The sequence below is a fragment of the Panthera pardus genome, unplaced genomic scaffold (assembly GCF_024362965.1).
Source record: "Panthera pardus isolate Hobbes unplaced genomic scaffold, ASM2436296v1 HiC_scaffold_20, whole genome shotgun sequence".
In the NCBI taxonomy this organism is placed as follows: domain Eukaryota; kingdom Metazoa; phylum Chordata; class Mammalia; order Carnivora; family Felidae; genus Panthera; species Panthera pardus.
In genome coordinates, this window is record NW_026526766.1 from 49,688,669 (window position 1) to 49,708,141 (window position 19,473).

Genomic DNA, 19,473 nt, shown 5'->3' on the forward strand with positions numbered 1-19,473 from the left:
TTTTGAGTTTATTTTTGTGAATGGTGTGAGAAAGTGGTCTAGTTTCAACCTTCTGCATGTGGCTGTCCAGTTCTCCCAGCACCATTTGTTAAAGAGACTGTCTTTTTTCCATTGGATGTTCTTTCCTGCTTTGTCAAAGATGAGTTGGCCATACGTTTGTGGGTCTAGTTCTGGGGTTTCTATTCTATTCCATTGGTCTATGTGTCTGTTTTTGTGCCAATACCATGCTGTCTTGATGATTACAGCTTTGTAGTAGAGGCTAAAGTCTGTGATGCCTCCTGCTTTGGTCTTCTTCAAAATTACTTTGGATATTCAGGGCCTTTTGTGGTTCCATATGAATTTTAGAATTGCTTGTTCTAGTTTCGAGAAGAATGCTGGTGCAATTTTGATTGGGATTGCATTGAATAACACATTCATGTTTCTGTGACAGATGTTTCATCCCTTTCCAAGGAGAAGGATGTTACAGGAAAGGAAACAGTGAGGGATTAAGAAGGTGACCTGGCTACAAAGGAAGAGAGTATAGATAAGAGACACTGAGGAAAAGGAAATCTTGGGACTTACGAAACATTTTCTCCTTGATTTTACTTGGACAACAATCAAAATGTCACACATTAAGTTTTCTTCTTATGTTTTTAACATGTATATTGAAACAAAAACCACCATATAGCAGAAATAATTACCTTGATGAAGATCTATCTAATCAAAGTATCTTTGCAGTAAGTTAGTATTTTATTTATAAAATGCCATGTTCAGCACACAAGGATCCTGTTTAGACACCTGCAGGGGGACCCAATACCCAAGACATTAGGTCTAACCTCCTTTGACTTTGATCCTATTTCCTCCCAGCGCTCCCTGCCCTCCTTGGACCTCCTGATCTCTTTATTTGAACATCTTTATCTTGTTGCTGAAGCAAAATAAATTTTCTCCCTTCCTTTTCCTTGACATTTACTGCATTAAGTCCAATTGGGGCCTTTTCCTCTCCCAGACCGATTTGATCTATCCCAAGTCCATATTCAATTTTCCCTCCTCTGACTTCCCCCAAGCACTTCATTGATACCACCAAATTCAGCACTCCATTTGAGGAGCCTGACTCCTGCCCTTTCCTCTGTTCAGGGAGGTCCACCCACAGCAAAGACCTGGCCTTAAGATGAGAATGGATGTGTTCTGTCTTTACTCATCCCGCGTTAAGTTGTGCTCTGAATCTGTTCAAATGCTCTGGCAGATAGTGAACTCACTGTTAACACTTCAGTATGGGATACGGAAAAGAAAATCCTTCCCTGGAAGCATTGAGACAATGTGGTATCCAATCCATGGTCTCACTCATCCTTAACAGAAATGCCAAATATTTGCAGTGGCATATTCTATTTTAAATATGGCTAAATCACAGTGGCTCCCCCAGGGGAACATCACCTCAAAATGGGCATGTGAAACCCAAGCTAGTGAATAAAGTCACTGAGTAGATTCCATCTGATCATGGAAATACGCACACTCAAAACAAAATGTGACTTTGGGTACCACACATTCTTAGGAACTGCTCTTCCTTAACACAAGCTTATGCCTATTAATTTTTTTATTTAATAAGTTATTCAGTGAGTGCTGGGGGTGGGAAGAGTTTGGGACATGCTTTATCACCCAGCATCCATTTCTTAGACCACTGGTTTCCAAAACTGTGCTGGGAAGACCTAAAACAAGTTAGTCTTCATTTAACTGTATTGTATTATTGGTCTCCTGCCAACAACCACAATAAAACCACTCCAATCTCATTCACAGAGAAAAATGTCTCTTAAAGTTTCTAACCCAGAATGTCAACCAAAGGACATTGCTGTCTGGCCTTCTGTAAGGTTATTTCTAACAGTGAAACACTTCAAAAACAAAGCCTCTATGCCTCTATCCAACCTTTAAACCCATACCCAAACAGATCCACACTCTACCTTTGCTATATTGCCAACTATTTTCCCATGATATTGCTATTTGTTCTATATACCATAGGGCAAAAGTCTGTCTCAGACCCCACAACTGTGGAGTTAGTTCTAAGCTCGGTAATTTTTCTGCCCCACCCCCCCACCTCCATCGGCTATGCTTAAAATGCAGAAAAGGGCAGGAAACCCCAAAGCAGGATTTTTAATATAGCAAAAGAAAGCTAAAGAGGAGGAGAGACACACTCATACCAACCCTCCCACGTGGACGCATTGATCCTTCCTACAGGCATATTCACACAAAGATGTATATGCTACAGTTGTATTTCATCAATATCAATAGTTATAAATTACTTCCTAGAGTTATTCAAAATACACCCCTTTGCCCTAGCTATGAAAGTGAATGGATAAAATACAAATAGAACAATTAAATTCCCATCCCTTCTGCAACCCAGTGTAAAATGCACATAAAGAAAATTAGAAAAAATATTCACTAGGGAAAAGCAATCCCAAAAGGTCAGCTGCAACAGAATATTCATACAGCTATTATTTAACACAAATTTAAGGTTAGGAAGAGCATCCAAATGTTGTACTGGACTAAATCAACTCCTTTCTCTCTACCTGGAAATGAAGTAAAGCAAAACAGGAAAATGTTTCTTCCTAAAACAGGATAGCTAGTTTTTAAAATCCTGTGCCATTTTGGGGAACCTGGGTGGCTCAGTCGGTTAAGGATCCGACTTCAGCTCAGGTCATGATCTCAGTGGGTTCCAGCCCCACGTCAGGCTCTGTGCTGACAGCTTGGAGCCTGGAGCCTGCTTCAGATTCTGTGTCTCCCTCTCTCTCTGCCCCTCCCCCACTCATGCTGTGTGTGTGTCTCTCTCAAAAATTAAAATTAAACATTAAAGAAAAATTAAAACCTTGTGCCATTTTTTGTAGACACACAGCATGTAATACACAAATGGAATCACTCTTTAAGCTCTCTTCATCAGACACCACACTACATTATCTTTTTAAATTCCTGTTTCTCTACTGCTATGAAGTTTTATACAGTCATGATGGTCATTTTTATTCTGACCTTGAGTTCACTAGGAGGCCAAGAATAAAGGCCAGAAAAATATCACATGGGAAAGGTGAACCATCTAAACAACATGATATATGATGTTTCTTCACATAACTGGAGGATATAAATAAAGGCTAATCTTTCTGTCCATTCTTGTTCTTCTTGTTCTGTTTAGAGAAATGCTTTTCAGAAAACACTACAAAAGGAGTGTCTCTCTCTCTCTCTCTTTCTCTCTCTCTCTCTCCTCTCTCTCTCTCTCTCTCTCTCACACACACACACACACACACACACACACACACACAAAGTTCACACAATTTAAGTCCATATCCAAAGACATGTGACCTCCACAAAAAGATACACAGCCCCATACACAACGTTAAACTTCTTCCAAAACCTGGAATTTCTGCCCAAGGTTAGGGTCAGTCTTTGAGAAAACAGTATTTCTTAGTGATCCAGAACCATGTGTAAAATTAACTTGAAAAAGGGGACATAACGGTTTCTTAATCAGAATATGGTAGAGATACTAAAAGGGGTACATCAGGACACAGGAAATATGCTCTTTCTCAGGAATAAGACTCAGTCAGCAGCAGGGTGGACCTGATAAGGGAAGCCAGAATGTGGGAGCCAGACCAGCTGTGGGAAGAAAACACAATATAGGAATTTCCCAGCTATATGCAGTACTCAGAGACATAATCATAAGACAGGCCCAGTGTCCAGCCACAGGTGAATGAGTCAGCATGAGGGCAGAGCATTGCACCATGGGAGACTGGCAGCCTGGGCAGCAAGGGGAGCACACTCAGCTATGGCATCTGAGGCCCAGGGTCAACTCTCCCACACATACACCAAGAGTGTAAGAAGATCCTGGCAGATCATATGGTGATGGGGAACATTAAGGGTACACAAAGATAAGGAAACAAATCAGTAACCTGTTATTGGAATGTGGACACAAGGATAAGTAATGAGAGAAACACAATGAGTCATCTACTATGAGCAGTAGCTGACTTGGGGCTCGGCTATTAACTCTGAACTCCAAAAAACTAAGTAGTTCCAGGCTTAACCCCCATGGCTGAAGGGCAATGAAGAGGGTACTAAAATAATGACTGCATAATTAATAGTATTGTCCACTGAAAAATGCCCAGATCATAAGAGTCACTAGGAGAGTCCCCCACATGCACATTTTTAATGTTTATATGCAATAAATATTCCTTGAAAGCCTTCTCTGTATCAGATGCTATGCTGGTGCTGTATATTCAATCCTGAACACGACACAAGCCCTACTTTGAGAGTCTAATGACGGAGGGTGCTGGGACTCCTTCATTCCTGTTGTATCTCTATTGTGACCTTCATAACACCAGCTCCCATTACTGTCTTAAGAGGTAGGACTTTTTAGACCTGATTGTACTTTAGGAAGGAGGGAAGGAATCTCTAAACCAAACCCTAATCTCAGCCCCTTCTCTTGAGTAAGAGCTCTGATGGAGGGTAAGGGAGCGGCAACTAACCCCAAAGTGAAGGCAGCCATCACCTAATCAAAGTCATCACCGTTTGGGGCAGCCTGAAGCCCTGTCAGGATGAGGCATGTCCTAACAGGTCTCCCAGATGGAAAGCAGAACAGGCTGTCAAGGGCCAGTTAGGTATAAACTGGTTACCACATCAAGACAGAGTAAGCACACAAGACTGACCAGGACTGGGTCAAGAACACTGAGTAAGTCATGTGCTCATCATCCTGGGAAAGATGGCTTCAAGGAGGATGGCTGAGAAGGAAGAAGAGCTCAGAAAGATCTGCTTCTTTAGAAAGGCAAAAAGCCATGTGGACTGTTCAAGTGAGGTCTTGACAGTTGGGCCTTTCTCCCTCTGTGGAACCTCTTTAGGCCTAAAGATTCTAAACCAACTGCAGTGAGGCCCCTTAAGAAGGAGCCCTTCTCAGCAAAGACCTGCCTCCACTGTTGATATCAGAGTTGGGAAACTATGATCTCTGGGAACATTAGTCACTTGTGTGATGTGGTAGCTAATCAGTTGGTCCTCCTTCAGGAGGAGACTGAGGGTTAGGGCTGAGATACACACTTCCCATATATTCTGCTCTCACTTTGGCTGTTGAAAATTTGGAGGACAGAGCTAAATTCCTGAAATAAATTGTATAGCAGGAATCCCAGAGGAGGAGAGGTTTGGGGCCAGGATGGGGAGGGGAAGAAACATATAACATCCTCCCTGACCCCTTCAGATGTTCACAGAAGCAGAAATTCAAAATACTCTCTTAATCCACTGTGCACACATTCATGTAGTGTAACTTAAAAGCTAATAGATTTGCTTTCCTTGGTTCCTTATTCTAAGTTTGGAAAGGCAAATATCAAAAATGAGATACCTAATGATTTTTTTTACTAAAATGTAATTTTATCTTCTTGTCAGCTTTTTTTTTTTTACTTGACTACTACTTTTGAAATAATCCTGACATTGATTTACATTTGATCATCATCTCCAGTTTTAAGTTTCCCTCATGTTACTGTTTGCCATCAGCCAGGTCCCTTTCAACAACACACTTGTGGCCACAGAGGAGTTTATTGGCCAGTAAAAAAATACTCTTCGAAAGTACATTCAAACCACCTCCAATCCATATTATGTTTCAGATTTCCTAAACTTGGGGGTGAAATTTTTTCTGAAGGCCAAAAGTTATCATAAAAACTGAAGCCATGTTAAGATTACAAAGCTGGTTGGTTCCTGTGCTCTAGGACTTGCCAGAGAGATTCATGATCCGGATCCAGTTTGAAATCTGAAGTGAAGGAATGCCACACCCAAATGAGCTTTCTTCTCTCTGTTGTCCCCATACAGAAAGAGGTCAATTTCTCTGCAATTCTTAGCACTTCAAACTATGAAATCATGGGGTTTATTTCCAGGGTACTAATAAAACCATTACTTTAAGGGAAGGCTGTTTCCAACAAGACTATATGAAAACTTTCTACAAATAGGCCAATGTCTTCATTGTTCAGAGCACTACTGATTCATTTCTGTCTCAGGGCCTTTGCTGTCTATTCCCATGATATGGAATGCATCTGCCCTGGTCTCCTGCTGAGACCAAACTATTTCAACCTTCAAGGCCCAGCTTAAGATGCACCTTCTCCCAAAAAAATTCTCTTGGTCTTTATCAACCTGCCCTCCCCCTCTTGTCTCCACCCCTAATCTGCTCAAATATATTTCTTGTGGCAGGTGATATCCCATGACATAGCATTCAGTACAGAAAAGGGCTAGAAGTACAGTAAGATAGCTTGATTGAGGAGGTCTCAGACTCCTGACAATGGAAGTATGGCCAAGTGCAGCTTAGTTCATGTAGTTTGGGGAAAAACAGACCTGCCCAGGACTGAATCCTCGCTCTGACACTTAGTAGCTATGTAGCCTCAGGCAGATTACTTTCCTTCCCTGGGCTGCAGTGTCCCTTTCAAAAATGCCATGGGGTTGCTTCCAGGCTAAAATTGGTTTAGGTGACGACCACTTTCCTAAACACTGGAGCTACAAAGATGAGTAAGGTAAAGCCCTGATCTTGAAAAAGAGCTCAGAGTCTACAGACAAGCTATTTGCAATAGTTTCAGGCTCTTTGAGGGAAACAGTTAAGAGGTGTCATGGGAATAGTAAACTGAAAGCAGTAGGGAGTAGGGGAGAAGCTGTGGAGTTTGAAATGATACCAGAATTACAGATCTGTGCTGAAAGCTGGAAAAGAGTGACAGTAGTAGGAATGGAGGTGGAAGGAAGGAATGGAGGAAAGGAAGATTTGAGAGACATTCCAAGTAGAGCAAAATTACAGGCCTTGGCGCATTTCAGACTTAAGAGGATAGAGGAGATTGGTGACGAATCTTGACCAAATTTCTAGCTAAGGAGACAGACACAGGCACCGATAGAAATGGAGTTAACTGGTTTGGGTAGTGGAAGAGATCAACCTCTGCAGACAGCAGATATGTCTCACAAACAACTGATGCCAATCTTGAAGTCCAACAGCTTCTTTTTTCACAAGCCTACTGAGTCCTCTTCCTCACCCTACCTCCATCCCACTTGATTTTACTGAGAAAGTTCACTGGTACGTTGAACAGTCAACTAGGTTTGCGAGACCTAGGCAAACAGCATGAACAACTAATAAGAAGTACACTCCCCATGCATCTTTTTTATTGGCTCTACTTAACTTTTAAAGTTAAAATGACGTTAGCCTAGGATAGCCCAGGTGTCTCTTGACCATTCCTCCAAGATTACAAATATCCAACTATCCTCTGAAGCTGCCCGTGTAGAGCAAGGCAGTCTGGTCCGTTACAATTGGAGGATGGTACTTCCACATTCTGAACCAGTAACTGTCACCCAGGACGAGCCAGAACCTGCTTTCTGTGGAACCCCCAACCTCCTCCTTTCCACCTCAGACACTGAGCATGCTCACTGCAGATTAAGAAGGTGATTCCTCATATAGTCCCTAGTTTATAGAGATCAAAAACAAAAATGTAATGCATGCCTTTCCTTTGATCCAACAATTATAGAAATGTATACTAAGGAAATAATCAGAAGTGCACATAAATAAATGGCTGCAAAGATATCTTTTGAGGTATCCCTTTGGATTGGGGGGGGAACAGAAAATGCAGGGACATTCTGAATGCAAAACAATAAGGAAGTATTTCAATAAGTTGCCACATATCCACAGAAGGGAATATTATACAGAATTTAAAATATTATAAAGACATTTTAATGGCATGGGAAAATATTTAAAATACATTTTAATTAGCAAAAAAAGAGAACTACATATAACTCTGTGCTCAATTTTGTAACATACCCCCCCCAACACACACATGCCTTATATACATAAATAAACACAAACACATACATACACACACATAGCCAAAGAAAAATAACCTGGGAGGTTATTACTATTATCTCTAGGTGGAGATGACTAAATAATTTTAAATGATTTTTATTTTCTTCTTTGTACTTTTCTGTATTTTCCAATTATCTTTGAAATCTTTTGTAATCAAGAAAAAAAATTCTCAAAATAAAGGGAAATGGGCCATGAAATAGGCCATGACTTGAAGGGAAGAAACCTGTAGAGATGATATGTAAGCCATGGAGCATTTATTCCTTCCATACTTCAGGGGATATTTTTTTCTTTCCTGAACACTGAGATGGCCAGTCTTTCCATCTCTTACCATAAAATGCCTGACAGCTTGGATTTCAAAGCTTTTCTTTAAAGCTCAGAGCTTCTCTCAATAAAACCTATATTCCTCCATGCCTAGGCAATAAATGGCCAACAGAATCTACTAGGTTTTTGGAAACAATCATTTCTCTTTTCTTTATATTGACTGGATTAACTTTTGCCAAGAGACAAATGATCTGCCTGGATCACTCAGTTCCTTATTCTTTGATTTAATTAGGGATTAGATGGTAATAGACTGGAAATAAATTCTCTTTTCATTGACCTAAATTAACTTGGCTTTTGAAATATGGCATAGGCTCAACAATTATCTGAAAGGAAAAAATACATATATAATAACCCATTACATGCAGGAAACTGTACCAATCCAACCACTTAAACATGTCTCATTAACACCATCTGTAATAAATACTCCCAACTCTTTGAGTAATGGAAGCCATTTCTGTCCGTAAGATATAGGAATAAGGAAAGGTGGTGGGAAGGAATTCGCTTCCCAACAAGTATTTTTGAGTAGAAATCTATTTTTGTAGCAAGATCATTTATTGGCCAAGTCTTGTTTCTTGTTTGACAGACCTACTTCCCACCATGTGCCTCTGTCCTCTGCAGTATAGCTTCCACACAGTGATGGGATTTCTCTCCCTAAAACCCTCCATTTAGTATATTCATCTCTCCTCACAACTTACATTTTTATAGAAAATTGTGGTTTGCAAAGGCTTTCACACAAAAGATGTTATGTGATCTTTACAAAAACTCTAGAAGACAAGAATTTTACAGATGAAGAAACTAAGTTCAGAGAGATTGTTACTTGTCCAGATACTCCTGCTAGTAAGAATTGGTTATCAGATGAAAACTTCCATTTTCTAACATGTGATTGATTGAGTGTTTCATCTGTCAATAATCCTGATAATACCAATTTGTCTTGATGTTGAGTTTTAAGACATTTTTCTCATCCATATGCATTTAACCACTTCCACACTGCCTCTCGATAATGATTAGTGTGTATGCTGTGTACCCTAATCTCAAATTCATTTTAGTGAAAATCATTCTTGGAGGATGGCACAAAGGACATTACCTAGAACAAACCAGCGTGTAGACATTCAACCCATTAAAGCCGTCTGGGTAAGATGTACTTCATTCGCCAGAACTGTTGGATAACCTAGGGAGCTTAAGGTACCTGATCTTGTCTCCAGACATAGCCTTTGCTCTCCCAGGTCTTTTTTCTTTTCTGAGTTCTGACTCTGGTATGGCCCTTACTGACATAGTTGGTATGATCTCCTGTAGCAGGTAACTTGCTATCCTGTAACATGCTATTTTTAGATTTGTAATAACCTCCCCACACCCCACTCACTTACCCCATGTTTTGCCCACATCCTACTACATGCACACATACACACAAAGACATGCCCTAGACTATATAGTTGCCCTGAGAGGAGATACGGGTCTTACTCTTCTTACTGTATCTTCCTATTGCCAATAGATGCCTAAAATTTTTTGCTATGTTAAATTGATCACTATATTTTTAAATTAGAGTGTCTACTAGAAAGTACAGCTATGCAATTATAATTGTATATTTTATGACCCACTCTTTCCCCTACCTGCCTCTATTTCCTTTTTCTTACACCACAAATCCTTTCATTTATTTTAATACCTTTCAGCAAATAACTTTATATTTTATTTCATGGGATGGTGATCATAAGGCCTCTAACTTATTTCAGCCTAAGACTCTAATATTTGAATTAGCCTGGGAAAAGTTTGGAAATCACTATTTATTCCATGCTTCTCATTCAATTTCTCTAGGCAAAATATCCTCTACTCTTTAAAAAGTGTATTCACTTCTAAATGAGGATACAAATTTCATTTTTCGAGGTCAAACTAGCCCAATTCAATATTCTTTGTTGTTGTGCTCAACTATAAAATGGAAAGATTGAAAGAAAATACAATTTTATTATATAACATAATAACATGAGCTAGGCTAAAAATATTGTTTACCATGTCCTGATCATGTTTTCAAGATTTTTTTTAAACAGCTTGACAATATTTAATTTTGTTAGTAGAACGCGTGGTCTGGATTATTTCTTTTTTGAAATGTGGATGGATCTGGTAACTAAGGCATCTTAGAAGGTGAGTATTACATTTAAAGTCATGTTATAGGACTAGGGAACAAACTGAGGGTTGATGGGGGGTAGGAGGGAGAGGAGGGTGGGTGATGGGTATTGAGGAGGGCACCTTTTGGGATGAGCACTGGGTGTTGTATGGAAACCAATTTGACAATAAATTTCATATATTAAAAAAAATTAAAAAAATAAATAAAAATAAAGTCATGTTATAGGACTAGGGAAACAATCTCTTTGACATAGGACCCCATATTTTAGATACCACCGTACAGGGTTGGTTGGGGACAACTTCAAGAGGGATGCTAGCATGTGTGTTCCCCCCTAATACACACTCAAACACTCATTATCTCTAGGTAGAATGAGATTCTTTAACAAAACATGGATAAAGCACTTAATGCAAACTGTAAAATGTTTAGCCTATAATTTTCATTAATTACTGTCTCCAATACAGAGTGCTGCTGGGAAATTAAAACGTAAAAGCAATGCTTTTTTTTCCTTGTATTTATTGAGCAAGAAAAAGAAATGGAACAATAAGAGATACACTAAGGAAAAGTTAGTTCCCTGTTCGTAATATATTAAAGGCAGTATTTTAAGCATGCTTCCTCATTCCTTGTGGGCCAGTCCTTTCCCTGAACACAGAATAAGCACAGCCCACACTTCCATAAATGTTCTCTCACCAATAGCCCCCACATATCTCGGCCTATTCTGCCACAGCCTTTCTTTTAAAATAAATAAATTCATTAGGGATTTTGGGAGGAAGTCATGTCACATTGAGACAAGTGAGTTTATGGTTTCCAAAAATAACACAAAGTATGGACAAATGTGTTGGCAATGGAGAAAGGGTTATCTGCGGTACGAGATTTCCAAGGTCTGAGCCTGAAAACTATGAACTCTAATTATACTCTGATTGCCACCCAGGAAAATCCATCTTTTCCCCTGTGTTTCACTGATACTCTAAAATTGAAGTATTGTATAGACAAAAAAATACTGAGTTCTATGAAGTAAAGGGATTATATAATTAACAGTGCTTGAGAAATTATTATTACATTCTACCCCTCCCCCAAATCACGGATCCCAGGCATTTCTATGCCCAGTCGCCCTTAGTAACTTTACCACTTGCTGTTCACATCTTCTAAACTCTCTGCCTAGTTTTCCTCCTGGCCATGACTGATGTTATTTCTTTGTCCTGGAAGCAAAGAGCCATGTTACATATTCTTTTAAACTTCTACACCATTTTGGGGCCCTGCAATTTTTTTTTTTATAAGAATCTCCCAAGTTTCTTCATTCTTTGCCTCATTGTGACCTCTTCTTGGATTCATGATCTTTTCCAACCCTACAGAGGGAGCTGCCTCCTTCCTTAGCATCATGTGTCAGTTTTGGTTTTTGTTTGTTGGTAATACTACCTTTTGCTCAATGTTCCTTGACATCTCCTTGTGAAGAGAACACACAGAGCCCAGACAAGCTTCTACTACTGTACAAATGGTTTCAAAATCTGAAAGATCTGGATTCAAATCATGGTTCTAAAACTGTAAGCAACCTGAATAGGCTTTCTGAACTCCACTGTCCTCATCTTTGGAATGGGAATCCCAGTATGTACTTCATAGTACTGATGTGAGGGTTCAATGAGATTGCACCTGTAAAAATATCAATATACTTCCTGGCATCTCCTGAGTGCCTTCCACAACACTTCTTCTTCCCTCATAAGTTTTTAATTAAATATTATATCTGACCACACATTTCAGGAGTTAAGTCACTCATGCTTCCTATAACTCTTTGGAAATTGCTCAGAATGTACTATTGGTCTCCTCTAACTTCATCTCATTTATACATTTCATGCAGATTGTAAATCTATTCTAACTGTTGGTTAAGACTCAAGATGTTGCTTACCACAGCAAAGAAAATCATTTCTGGGTTTTAAATACTCTCTTCTTTTTTCTTCTTTTCCTAAAGTTCGGTCAAGTGCAAACATTTCAAACTTGAATTCAGCACTTTTCCCAAGTAAGGCAATCAGGATATACCAATACCAATTTGGCATACCCGTACACAATGTGATATTCAATATAAAAAGTGGGTTATAAGAAGCAAAGAATCAGAAATTGTAATAAAGTACAGGAGGGGGAAAAATTCTAATGGCATTCAGGACCAAAATTGAGCTGTCTGAATCTATTGTTTATACGTGGGCTTAATTTCACCAGAACTGCTTGCTCAGCTTAACATAAATCCAGGAGGAAAAAATCCACTTTCACATGAAGAAATATGAACTGGAATTCATAGATACAGCAAGAAAAAAAGTTCAGCTCTCATCCGTCTACATGAGCAAAATTATTTCACTAATGCTCCTTCTGATTCATGGTTTCTACTTTGTGACAGTTTTAGATGGAGACCACATAAACTAAAAGGTCTCTTTTGTACCAGAAGAGAACAAACAGTGTGCTCTTCAGATTAGGCTGAAGGATGATGCCTGAGTCAACCAGTGTATCCAAAGATGGGATGCTACAAGTTTTGCAAGTCTGCCCCTGAACACCAGCCCTCCCTGGGTGGGGCAGAACCAATATATTTAGAGATCTCTGCAAAGAAAGCAGGGAGTGTGCAAATTACTTCTGATAGGTGCTGTGTATCACTCTACTTTAGATCTTTTGAGTTGTCAGTTCAGGAAATACAAATATGCTTCGGTGAGGCAAGGCATTCAAAAGGGACGCTGGACATCATCCTCCCCACATCCTGCCTTTCACTTTTCCACCCACCTTCTCTGAAAGTTCAAACTACTCAAAAAATTAATACACTTCTAATGCTACAGTAATCTTCAGTGAGCTGGAATACATGTTCTTAGACTGAGAAAGGCTGCCTCAGACTGGGAACAAATTTTCCCAAATGTCAACACCCAATAGAATTCCCAGGAGAAAATATGGGGAGATTATTTCCTCCCAGAGCAGCTATTTCCTTAGAATGCCCTATTGAAATGTTCTTTGTGGGGCGCCTGGGTGGCTCAGTCAATTGAGCATCCAACTTCAGCTCAGATCACGATCTCGCGGTTCGTAAGTTCGAGTCCCACGTCAGGCTCTGTGCTGACAGCTCGGAACCTGGAGCTTGCTTCGGATTCTATGTCTCCCTCTCTCTCTGCCCCTCCCCTGCTCACATTCTGTCTCCCTCTCTCTCTCTCTCAAAAATAAATAAAGATTTAAAAAATTAAAAAAAAAAAAAAGAAAGAAATGTTCTTTGTTACTGTGAGCCATAGCCTGCTAATGATCTGGGCTAGCCCTATGGGTTTTGCCCTATTGAGCTGTAGAAAAGAAGTTTCTTTGTTCCCTATCACAACTCTTGAAAGTCTTGAAGTCTCCTCTTAGATTATTGTGTTCTTTATTAAACAAGACACCTTCATTCTTTATACCAAATCTGTTCAAAAAACATCACAGTTCTGCCATGACTACCAAAAGATAGCAATGATATCTTAAGTAGCACCAAGGAAATCTATCTGTAGGGAACAGACAGACCTAATCCTTTCTTCTTTGTAAATAGCGGTTTCCAGTGCACCTGAAATGTAGACTCATTTGTGGATGTCCAACAAGAACACAAATACTAGAAATACTCTCCAAAAGAATCAACTTTCATGGAGTTAAGCTTTATCCCCATTGGCAGATATCCAAAAAGGAAACTTGATGTTCTTACTTGATAGCCACACCTTCAGAATATAAAACTGTTCTTCAGGTCAGATAAGTCAGTTGGATTTTTAAGTGGGGTCTACAAAGGAATTCAGCACAGTGAAAGACCTAGATCTATCAAGGGTGAACTTAAAGCACAGAGCTATACATTAATGCAACTGTTATAAATTAATGGTTTCCCATAAAGCGTGATAAATTGTAGAGTGGCATCATAGATTCTGCAGCCAGATGTGCTATGTATTCATGTGATAATGGAAGATGAATGTTTGCTGCATATATCATCCTGAATTTGGTTCTTTGTGAACAATTTTTCCCTTTGTTTTTGAATTTATCAAAGCCAAAGTACCTAATCCATTCTTTAAGTGAAGAAACAGAGTTGGAATTATTATTGACTGATTTTGTTTTTTTATAAATGGTTAGGCTTTTCTTTTTGTATTCGATAAGTCAAGATAGACTGCAGTGTTACCTAAACCAAAAAGAGATAAAATGGAGATTTCAGATACTGACATGTAGCTACTAAAAAAGCAAAGAGAGGGCTTGCTTCTTGAAAACAAGTTGGTGCATTAATTTTCCACAAAGTTCCCATCAGATGTCATCAAATTCAACGCACTGTGCAGATGGGAAAGACTGACTATTGAAACAATTAACTATTGTGAGTCATTTCCTCAATCTGCTTTTGTTTTAGCCAATATGTCAAGTGGTGACAGACACTGTTAAATTTCACAAGCTCTACTGTCTTCTTGGAAACGGCATAATACAATTGACATAGCTCAGCTTGATAAATCTGCCAAACTAATGGTGGGGCCTCTTTCCTTCTACTTTTCAATGCCAAAATCTAAAGATATTATGTAGAACCTATTCAACATGAAGAACACAAAGTCCATTTTGTCCTCTCTGAATACTCCCATTTAATCACCTGCTGGCTCTTAGTTTCCCAATCCTTTTGAATTGGCACTAAAATGAATATGGTAAAAATTTTATATATTCAGTCTCCACTATCTCAGAAAAATGCTGTCATGGATGCTGAATTTTCCGGAAGTTTGCCACTTGCTTCAGCTTGGTCTGAAAGTCTATTACTTTAGATGACCTAATTTACCACTTAACACTTCAGGTGACTTTTAGACAATCAAAAGCTACTTGTCCTAATCTAACTAAAACATTTTCTAATCTTAGAGGTATGACTTTACTATTTGTGTGCACCATGTCACTTGCAGGTCTAAGGAAAGTAGGGGGAAACCGTTGTGTTGTTCCATGATAGTCTTGCTCCAATCAGGAAAAAGATCTCTAGGCAGCTTCTCTTGCACAAGATTCAAATTCACTAACCATTCCTTTATAACTCCTTCATTCATATGGCACAGTAGCTCACCACCTTCTGGAAGGCAGCTCTGACTGTCTGTCTCTAGGGGAAAGTACAGTGAGTCCTCAGAAACTCAGGTAAGCCAGAAGCCAGGCCATACCTCACTCCCTAACACTAGGGAGATTGCAACTAGCTGCAGTGGCCCGCGGTTAAGGCATTATGTAACAGGAATGACCAGTCAACTAATATCTGACAAAGGAATCAAGAATACACAATGGAGAAAGGATAGTCTTTTCAATAAATGCTGTTAGGAAAACTGGATGATCACATGCAGAAAAATGAAATTGGATCCCTACCTTACACCACTCACAAAAATTAAGTCGAAATGAAATGAACACTGAAACATAGACCTGAAACAGCAAGACTCCTAGAAGAAAACATAAGGAAGAACCTCTTTGACATCGGTCTTAGCAATGATTTTTTGGATATGACACCAAAAGCACAAGGAACAAAAGCAAAAATCAATAAATGGCAGTACATCAAATTAAAAACCTTCTGCACAGCAAAGGAAACAATCAACAAAATGAAAAGGCAGCCTATAGAATGGGAGAAAATGCTTGCAAACCACCTATCTGATACTTAATACACAAAATATATAAATCATACAATAGCAAAAAAAAATCCAATTTAAAAATAAACAAGGAACCAAATAGATACTGGTCCAAAGAAGACATCCAAATGGCCAACAGATACATGAAAAAATGCTCAACATCACTCATCATCAGGGAAATGCAAACCAAAACCACAATGAGATATCCTTCACATCTATTAGAAAGGCTGTCATAAAAAAAAAAAAAAAAAAAAAAAAAAAAAAAAAAAAAAACCAAGAAATAACAAGTGTTGGCAAGGATGTGGAGAAAAGGGAAGTCCTGTGCACTGTTGGTGGGAATGTAAATTGGTAGAGCCACTACAGAAAATGGTAAGGAGGTTTCCCCCAAAATTAAAAATACAACTATGATATGATCCATCAATTCCTTTTTGGGATATATATCCAAAGAAAATAAAAACAGGACATTGAAAAGATGTCTGAACTCCCATGTTTACAGCAGCATTATTCACAAAGCCAAGGAAGAGAAACGATCTAAATTATTGTCAATAGATGAATGGATAAAGATGTGCCACATACACACACACACACACACACACACACACACACGAATTATGTGATGTGACAGAGGGGTGATCATATTGTAATACATAAGTGTATCAAATCAACACATTGTACACCTTCAACTTACACAATGTTATAGATCAATTATATCTCAATAAAGTCGGATAAAATAAGCAAAATGGGTGGCCATTCCAGATAGTTCAAAGGCAACAAATGACCCAGGATTAGACGAACACAGAAGCTAGTATGCAAGCAGAAACCACTAGTTGGGATTATGGCCGTCGTCAGAAAGACTGTCCAAACTCGACAGGACCCCCGTCAGCAAAATGCACACAATCACTGACCAACCTCAAATACACTCTCACTATCCCTGGCAGTCCTACCGCATTTCTCTAGTGCATGTACTCTCTATTCTTATAGATGACTTTCACACCTCTCCTCTCTTAAAACCTCTCCCAACACCTTCTTTCCCATCCATTCTGATGACCTTTCTTCTTCATGTTAAAGAAAAATTGGAGCAACCAGAAAGACAACCTCTGTGCGTTTCTACCGCTGCATCCACCTACCTACCAACTTCTGCACCCATACAGTGTGGTTCCGCACCCGGGAACATACTCTCCATGCTCGTACGTAAAGCCAACCCTTCCATCATAGCACTCAGTCTTTTGCCTCCTCGAAGATGGAGAGGTGTCTCCACTCACCCTCTTCTGTATCGCCAAACTTCCCTCTCTACTGTCTCTTCCCTTTTTGTACAAATGTGATCTTAATTCTCCCATCTTTTTTTTAATGTTTATTTGAGAGACAGAGAAAGAGACAGAGTATGAGAGGGGGAGGGACAGAGAGAGAGGCAGACCCAGAATCTGAAGCAGGCTCCAGGCTCTGAGCTGTCAGCACAGAGCCCGACGTGGGCTCAAACCCACCAACTGCGAGATCATGATCAGGGTCAAAGTCAGCGCTCAACCGATTAAGCCACCCAGGCACCCCTTAATTCTCCCATCTTAAGAAAAAGATGTCTCTTTAGAGACTAAAGAATCCTTATACCGAGGCTAGTGGTTCTCAAACCTAAGTCAATGTAACAGTCTCCTGGGGAGCCTGAATAAGAATATCAGTGCCAGGGGGTCCTGCTCTTCCAGAGATTGAGTTAGTCGGTCTGGATTATGACCTGGGCATTAGAGTTTCGTGCATTTGATGTGACTCTAATGTGCATCCAAGGTAGAGAAGCACTGATCTAATCTAGATTCATCATTAAATGAGGTACCAAAAGTCGAGAGAGGTGCAGCAGCTCACCCAAGCCCAGACAAATCATTAGTGGTAGAGCCAAGACAAAAATCCAGCAAAGCTAATTCCCAGTCCAGTGCTCTTTTGACAACATCAGGCAAAATGTCATATACAAAAATGTAATCTTTGGCAAAGAACCATGAATGCCACCATAAGTAATGAACTTACTAATTGTTCATCTCCACAGAGAATACTGGCCTTTCTGTCTTTGGTCACAAAAGGAGAGCTTAAACAGAGATGCTGAGAAGGCAAGTATAGCAGAGAATGTGAAGAAATCCCCGCCATGGTACCCACAGCAGATGTTTTCGAAGTTTGGGGATGGTAAAGGACCCAGGGGACGGTGCCAAGGAGCAGCACGAGGTGCCGTGTGATAAATGGAGCTGTCTCTTTCCCATTACAGGAACATAGCAAGTTTCAAGAGCAAATCAGAAACCTCAAATGATTAATTGTGTAGTCTACAATGAGTCCTGTTGTGTTTGTCTATGAATCCCTTTGCTCTGAAGATGAGACACACCAGGTGCAGAGAAACACCTGGCTATGATGAACCCTGTGAGTTTCTTAGTAACCCACTCCAAAAAAAAGGGGAACAGTGGTTTTGTTTACAGGTGAACAGTAGGAAGGGGATCAAAGCTGGTGAGAAAACTGAAATGGTGGAGTAAGAACAAAAGCATCCCTTTAACATCAAGCCAAGCGCTGTCATATCTCTGGCTTGGCCTCCTCTTTCTCTATACCTACTTGGCATCAATGAGGAACAAAGTATTTTAAGGAAGTCATAACTTCGTTCTTACTTATTCCCACCCACCGATTCCGCTGCCACCTCGCAGTCACCTTTGCATGTGACCTAAGGAAGTTTCAGCTAAGCGTTAGCAGTGAAGAGCATAGCCATTGAGCACACCGGTTTCTGGGCCCAAAGCCCACATTTTACTACCCATGTGACACGGCACAAATTATCGAAAGTCTCTGTGCTTCACCATCTGCCCAAATATGATATAACATTAATAATACCCACCTAGGAATTCTTGTCTAAGTAAAGTACACATGAATGTAAGATGCCTGAAACAATCAGTAAATAGCAGCTATTGTTGTTAAACAAGATGGCCAGGGAGATTACTGTTATTTTTCTTTAAAGTGTAACCAGCACGTTAACAATACTGTTTGCATACTAAATGAGTGTGTCAATTACACATAGTTATTGACCCTTCCTTAAAGCTGATGAGGTACACTAATATTTAGTTAGCTAATTTTGTTGAACTGTAGAGGCAGCATGGCTTGGTGGAAAGATCTAGATTCCAAGGCCAGCTCCATTGTTCACTAATTGCAAGCCTTAAAAAAAAAGAAAGGTGTTTAATCTCTCGATGCCTCATCTGTTCTTTAAAAAGTGAGAAGAAAAATACTTCATTTTCAGGGTGGTAGTAAGAACTAAATGAGAGAATGCAAATACCTAGTGCATAATAGGTGTCTGTAATAAAGGATCGTTGACAAGACAGCACACATTTACCTTACAGCAATAAAAGTGCTCTCCATTTTTAATACCCTTTAATTGTTTTCATGAATTCATAGCAGCATTCCTCCAAATTAGTCTGAATTTGTTATGTTTTGTCATGTGGTTTAATCCCAAGTACAGCTAAATGACAAGTGACCACGTCAGAATGGTTCTGGGGGAGCGTATCATCTAAAACAGATTAATGTGGATGCAGCTCTTTTAAAAATATCTAGGGGGGAAAACTCTAAAATATCTCTTGGACACACCTCAAGCTGTTAAGAGAGAGGAAGCTTTTACGTTTATCTTCTCTAAGGGTAAACGATTG

At 39.5% G+C, this 19,473-nt stretch overlaps 1 long non-coding RNA gene across 2 annotated transcripts; it reads left to right on the forward strand.

The window, feature by feature from the left end:
* The first annotated feature begins 6,926 nt into the window (after positions 1–6,926).
* On the forward strand, positions 6,927–19,199 carry LOC109252082 (uncharacterized). Of its 2 annotated transcripts, none has more exons than XR_002073851.2 (2): positions 6,927–7,398; positions 17,853–19,199. It is a non-coding gene; the product is annotated as an uncharacterized LOC109252082 (long non-coding RNA). The 2 variants fall into 2 exon arrangements; XR_002073852.2 differs by lacking the exon at positions 6,927–7,398 and adding an exon at positions 11,587–11,788.
* The last annotated feature ends 274 nt before the right edge of the window (positions 19,200–19,473 follow it).